Here is an 8154-nt window from a genome sequence, read left to right on the forward strand (position 1 = left end):
ACCTCGGAGAGAACATAAATGGAGAAACAACCCAAAACATTAGAATTCATTTAAAATGGAATAAAGGAGAATAAAAAGGCAAAGAAAAAAATAAATAAAAGCTAAGTGTGAGAAGAATTTACCAAGTTATTTAAAACACATATCACATATGTTTGTACAAGATTATTACAGGTACTTTTGTTTTGGACGATTTTAATCAGTTTTACCCAATTTACTGTAATATATTTGAAAGAAAGATGGATCTACACGATGAATCAATTCCATCATTAAAAGGAAGTAAAGTCTTCCAGAAAAAGACACGTGCTTCTTGATTTAGGTCAAGAAGTTGTCGTCCAGACCAGCTGTAGGTTGACGAAAAATCTAGAAAAGTCATCTCTAAAATCAGCAGGAAATCCATGGACCTCAGCATCAAACAGGGTCGCTAAGTGGTCAGACTTATCCTAACCATGAGAGGATCTGTCTCGTAAAATGGGGAGGGCGCCGTGCAAATTAGCTTGATAAGACTAATGAATCAGACCCCCAGAAAGGATAATCTCCTTAAAGATTAAAAAATCAGCATTTAAGCCTGATATTACTCAATCCTTGAGATTGACTTTAAAGATTGAGAATTACAAACTCATGGAATTCGATGAAATCTAAACTCGAGCTTGAACGAGAAAATATTTTGATCAAATTAAAATCGATTTGTTTTCTGAAAACCTATTTTCAATGCGTTTATTACCATTGAACGTAAAAATCCTAGGAATTCACCTGGAATTCATTAGGTCACCTGAACCAAATCAGGTGTCAACCGTAAGAATGGTGGTTGCATAGCATGGTCGAAGACAGGACCTTGTGTCAGACCGAAAAACTATAGGGTGAGCTTTACTATTGCTCCTACAAAGGATAGTAATTGCATCCGAGACGTTATAGACCATAATTGAAATCATGTCATGGGACATTGCCTTAACAGTTACTTGTTCAACGCTTTCCTTTATAACCGGGCGATAGTTTACCGAAAGGTAATATACGGAGCAAGTATACTGGACGTGTTGCTTTCCCAATACAAGGTTAGCAAGTGGGTAACACAAAACCTCAAGTTTTGAGCTAAAATTTTCAAATCTGAAACCCACCAAACCCACAAAAACATTTTGCAAACACTGGTGAAGGGTTATTCCGGAAAACTTATCTAGGGTAAAAGCTAGAATGAATTTTCAAAAGATCAAATGTTTTCATAAAGATCCAATTTCCTTAAGGATCTAAATTTTTGTAGTCATGTGGGACTGTAAACCACATCGTTACTCTCATTGTTTATACCGCTGTATCAAAATCACTAATGTATAAAGTGTGAAGAATAAAGAAGTGATTCGTGTGATTTAATTTCAAGTTCTGTATTGCTTGAGGACAAGCAACGCTCAAGTGTGGGGATATTTGATAGTGCTCCAAACGAACATATATTTAGTCGCAATATCATCCCAATATGTAAAGTTTTTAGTTGTAATTATTCTATTTTTAAGTTGTAATCGTTTAAATAAATAAATGTGAAGACAAAGCACGAAGATTAAAGAATTGAAGAAAAAGTGCCACTAAAGCCTGAAAAGTGCCACTAAAGCTATAGTGCACTCAAAAGTGCCACTAAAAGTGAGTTAAAGACTTGCGCGGATTTTGGGAGTTAAGGAAAATAATTTTTGTGCAAATTACAAATTGCAAAACGCAAAGTACAAGATATTAAATAGTACGAAAGGATGTTTGAAAATCCGAAACCGGGACCTGAGCCAACTATCAACGCGCGATGCAACGGACCTAAAATTACAAGTCTACTATGCACAAGAATATAATATAATATATATAATTATATAAATTATATATATATAATATATATATTTATTAAATTATGTCGACAAGCTAGAAACAAAGCAAAACAGCTGGATCCAGGGTGGCCATGCGATCGCATGGCCAGAAGGCAGAAATTCCATGCGATCGCATGGATGAAAATTCCAGGCCAGGTCCTATAAATGCAACGAATTCTGGCCGAGTTCTTTACACAATATCAATATCTCTCTGTATCTTAATATATATATTATATATTCTTACTATTTATAATATATATTAGTTTAGTTTTATATTAGGTTAGTTTGGGTTATGTAAAGGTTATTTTACGGATTTTAAAGTCGAAGTTCTGTCTGTGTAAAGCTACGCGATAAATACTCAATGTAAGTTATGTTCTCCTTTTTAAATTAATGTCTTGTAACTAAGTTATTATTATGCTTATTTAAATCGAAGTAATCATGATGTTGGGCTAAATATTAAAGATGGGGTAATTGGGCTTTGTACAATAATTGAGGTTTGAACAAAAGAACGACACTTGTGGAAATTAGACTATGGGCTATTAATGGGCTTTATTTTTATTTAATTGAATGATAGTTCAAAATTTAATATAAAGATTTACAATTGGACGTACCTATAAATAGCCATATACACTCGATCGGACACGATGGGCGGGATATTTATAAGTACTAATAATCGTTCATTTAACCGGACACGGGAATGGATTAATAGTCAATTGACTTATTAAAACAGGGGTGAATTATATACAAGGAAAATTGATGTAATTATAGTTTAAGTCCCCAATTAGTTGGAATATTTGACTTCTGATATAAGGATAATTTGACGAGGACACTCGCACTTTATATTTATGACTGATGGACTGTTATGGACAAAAACCAGATGGACATATTATATAATCCAGGACAAAAGACAATTAACCCAGGATAATTAATTAAAATTAAAAAGTCAAACATCATGATTACAGAAGTTTAAATAAGTATAATAATTTTATCTTATTTCTTATCGCATTTTATTTTACGCACTTAAATTATCGTCATTTATATTTTTTATTAGGTTTTAATTGTGACTTAAAATATAAAATCGACAAACCGATCATTAAACGGTAAACCCCCTTTTATATTATTATTATTATATATAAAAATATATATTTTGTACAAATATAGTTGTTTAAAATATAGTGTAAAATAAGTCGTCTCTTTGTGGAACGAACCAGACTTACTAAAAACTATACTACTCTACGATTAGGTACACTTCCTATAGTGTTGTAGCAGAGTTTAGGTATATCCCATTTGTAAATAATTTAATTAAAACTTGTATCATATTTCGTCGTATTTCGTAGTAAAAATATAACTATTTTGTATACACCCCTACGCACATCAAGTATACAATATTTTGACATATTATATCGACGTCATCTATATATATTATTTGGAACAACCATAGACACTCTATATGCGGTAATGATCGAGTTAGCTATACAGGATTGAGGTTGATTCCAAAATAATATATATACTTTGAGTTGTGATCGAGTCTGAGACTTGTATACACTGGGTCGTGGATTGATTCAAGAAATTATATTGATTTATTTATGTACTACTAACTGTGGATTACTAATTGTGGACTACTAACGTTGGACTGCTAACTTAACAACTTAAAACATCAACACGTAATAAAAATGTTGTGAATATATTTCAATCATACTTTGATATATATATATATATATATATATATATATATATATATATATATATATATATATATATATATATATATATATATATATATATATATATATATATATATATATATATATATATATATATATATAAGTATATATTTGTTATAGGTTCGTGAATCGACCCGTGGCCAAGTCTTATTTTACGACGAATTGAAAATCAGTGAAAGTGAGTATATAGTCCCATTTTTAAACTCTAAAAATATTTTGGGATGAGAATACATGCATTTTATGTTTTACGCCATGGACACAAGTACTTAAAATATATTCTACGTTGAGTTGTACCACCTTGCATATCTTCCCTAATAGCTTGGTAACTAATATTTACATGTTGTAAGAACATGTAAGCGCGAATCCTATTGATAGATCTATCGGGTTCGACAACCCCAACCGGGCTAGTCGCTCTAGTATCGTAAACGGTTGCATAGTACTTCATTTTTACTACACTTGGTACAGTGTAGGGAGATTTCATAATAAAGGAAATATGCTACATTAATGGTTAAGTATGTTTACCGAAGCGCTCAACAACTTATAGAATACTTTTATACACTTGCGAGTGTACATATATTTATAACTATGAAATCTTGTGGTCTATATTTATATCGATGCTAAACCTATATATCTCACCAACTTTTGTGTTGACTGTTTAAGCATGTTTATTCTCAGGTTCTTAAGAAAGTCTTCCGCTGTTGCATAATCTGAGCAAGCTGTGCATGGAGTCTCATGCTTTTAATTAAATAAAGTGTTGCATTCAATAAAGCCTTTGTCATGTATTATATTTTACTGTTATGTCAAGTGTGTAGTAATTGAAAACCGATGTATTATGGGGGTTATTCCTTAAATGATCGCCCAATTATTTAAAACATGCATTATGTATAACAATGGTGTGCTTTTTATGAAACGAATGCAATATTTTCTAAAACGTATCATATAGAGGTCAAATACCTCGCTATGGGACCAATGAATAACGTACTGTGTTTATAGTAATATGGACGGGTCATTTCACATAAGCTTATATACATACATTTCTTTCTATCAGTTTCCAATGTGGGACTATTTTGCATTTCCTTAACTGATTATCTCTAACAATCACCCACTTAATCGGTTAATCCATGCTGCTTGACGAGCATCGGTGAGCATACTTGCTCTTTCTCTCTACATGCTACTTACTACATGGTATCGATCACCAAATTTCATCATCTTGCATCCCGTTTACTTTCTGTGACGACCCGGAAATTTTTGGACCAAATTTAAACTTGATCTTTAATTGATTTCGACACGATAAGCAGAGTCTGAATTGTTGAGTCTCGAAAACTTTGGAACAATTACATGAATGCATTTGCCCTTTTGACCATTCTCGACGATTCACGAACAATTGTTTGTAAATAAATATATAGATATAAATATAAATTACAAGTATACATAGATATTAATTCGAATTAATAAAATGAACTCCAATCAATTGGAATTAATAATGTAAAAATAAAATATAGAACAAATAAGTTGCTGGTAGAATATATATATATATTTATATACATGAATTCTGAACATAAATAATATTATATGTACTGTAAATTATAAATATTAAATACTTAATATAATTTATTATATAATATATATTATATAATTAGTGACTAGGATGAAATTCATAAATTGTAATATTTTAAATTACAAGTTTGAATATAATCGTTATGTTAATATTATTAACAATAATTTCATTATAAACACTAATATGAATATTTGAATAATTAATAAAAAATATATATGAATATGTAAAGCTTGATATGTACAAGTAAAATTAATATTATTGACATTATTATTATTATTATCACTTTATTTAAAAATCATGACTACCATTATTTTTATCATTATTATTATCACTAGTAATATTAATAGTATCATTTTTATTATTGTTATTAAAATAATACAACTTGTTATATTTATCATGAATGTTATTAATAATATTAGTTATTAATATTAAAAGTATTATTATTTATATATTTATATTTATATTTATTGATTATTTATATTAACTAAATATAAGAGGTAAAGATGGTTACGCGTAATTTTTTGTACAGATTCCCATCTCTTCCTTTTGTTTTTTCTCTGCTTTTTCTTCATGCTTGTGAACTCTGGTCGAACCAATCATCAACACAAAACAAAACTGTTATTAATTTTTGTTGCTGCATAAAAATCGATCACTCGCACAAATGATATTCACGATAGCTATCTGATGAATCAAGAAGATAATTCACAGAAACCAAACCCAATATGTATATATATATATATATATTTTTTCTTTCTTTCATGACCTGCTTCAATTCATAACCCAATTTTCGAATCAAACAGCAAAAATCTAATATTGCAAATGTGTTAGGATTATTTTACTCAAACTCTATGCAAAATCTCATATTTCAATTCATCATATTCATCACGAATTTGGAAATCAAAGTTTAGGATTTTAAAAGTCAACAATTGTTCTTCAGTCAAATTCGCATGTTCTGTTTCGAATTGAGTTAAATTGATAATTTTTATAGTTTATAGAGGTGATTTGAAACATATTTCGTGTTATGAATTTTGTCTAATACGTCCAAAAAATCGAAATCAAATTTCCTTTTTTGTTGAAAACCTGCGTAGCAACAGCCGGTATGCTGTTTGATTTTTTTTCCTTTTATTTATTTTATTTTTCACTTGTTTTCTAATAATACTAAGTTGTAAATAAGTGATGTTAATTGTGTTAATGTATCAAAATATTTGATGAGAAGATTGGAAAATAGAGGGTCGATCTCTAAGTTTGAAGAAGAAGAGAAATAGAGAAAATAAATAATACGGTTAAATAATTCGGATTCTGTAATATTTCGGAAATAAGGCAATAGCCCAACTGGTTTAGAGTGTTTGAGGGTGTGCGAGAGGTTACGTGTTCGAGCCCGGGCAGGGGCATTCTTTTTCTGAAACCAATTCTTTAAGGTAGCCCATTTCTATTTTTGTTATTATTATTATTATTATTATTATTATTATTATTATTATTATTATTATTATTATTATTATTATTATTATTATTATTATTATTATTATTATTATTATTATTATTATTATTATTATTGTTATTGTTATTGTTATTGTTATTATTGTTATTATTAGTGTTATAGTTATTGTTATTATCACATGTATAAGTATTATAATCAATATCATCCTTACTAAAATTTGTATTTTGTTGTCATTAAAAATTATCAATATTATTATTAGAATTTTTATATTATCACTATAATTAATATTACAACTATTAATATTAATACTAATATCATTATTTTATGATTATTATTACTAACACAAAAAATATTTTTATTTAATGTAGAAACATTGATAATCTATTTTTTTTAAATTATATTAAGAACTTATTTCAAAGATTGAAGATAAATATATATTAAGTTTTAATACATGGGATAATACTTCAAAACATTAAAATAGAATATTTAAAGTAAATAATTTAATATATACTTTAATTTGATATATATATATATATATATATATATATATATATATATATATATATATATATATATATATATATATATAATATACAAATGAATATAGTTAATAAATTATTAAAATAATAAGTATATTAATAAAATAAATATATAAACTTGTTTAATTACAACTATATGTATTAATATACATACAAATGATATAGGTTCGTTGATGTTATGTTAGGTGTATATGAAATAACTATATATTTTACTAGGAAAAACTATTAAATATGATACAATTTTACACAAAATATGACAAGTTTTAATTATTTATTTACAAATGGGATATACCTAAACCTTGCTACAACACTATAGGCAGTGTACCTAATCGTAGAGTAGTGTAGTTTTTAGTAAGTCCTGTTCGTTCCACAGGGAGCTGGCTTATTTCACACTATATTTTAAACAATTATATTCGTACAAAATATATTATATTAATAATATATAAAAGGGGGTTTTACCGTTTAATGACCGGTTTGTAGATTTTATATTTTAAGCGAAGCGTAAAGTAAATGACGATATTTAACTAAAAATATAAAATAAATAACAATAATTAAAATGACAATAAATAAAAGTACGAGGAAATATGAAATAAAATATATTATGCTTATTTAAACTTCCGTAATCATGATGTTTGACGTGTTGATTTTTAGTTTATTCACATGGGTTAATTGTTCTTTGTCCTGGATTATTTAATATGCCCGTCTGGTTTTTGTCCATAACAGTCCATCAGTCATAAATATAAAGTGCGAGTGTCCTCGTCAAATTATCCTTATATCCGAAGTCAAATATTCCAACTAATTGGGGACTTAAACTGTAACAAGGTTTCAATACTTTATTTAATAATTACACCGGGATATCGACTGCGTGTAATCCAAGGTTTAATACTTTGTTAACAATTACGCCAAGTGTCCTTGTACAAAATTTCACCCCTGTTTTAATAATTCCATAGACTATTAATCCATTCCCGTGTCCGGTTAAATGAACGATTATTCGTACATATAAATATTCCGCCCATCGTGTCCGATCGAGTGTATATGGTTATTTATAGGGACGTCCAATTGTAAA

Source organism: Rutidosis leptorrhynchoides, chromosome 10 (genome assembly GCF_046630445.1).
Source record: "Rutidosis leptorrhynchoides isolate AG116_Rl617_1_P2 chromosome 10, CSIRO_AGI_Rlap_v1, whole genome shotgun sequence".
Classification (NCBI taxonomy): domain Eukaryota; kingdom Viridiplantae; phylum Streptophyta; class Magnoliopsida; order Asterales; family Asteraceae; genus Rutidosis; species Rutidosis leptorrhynchoides.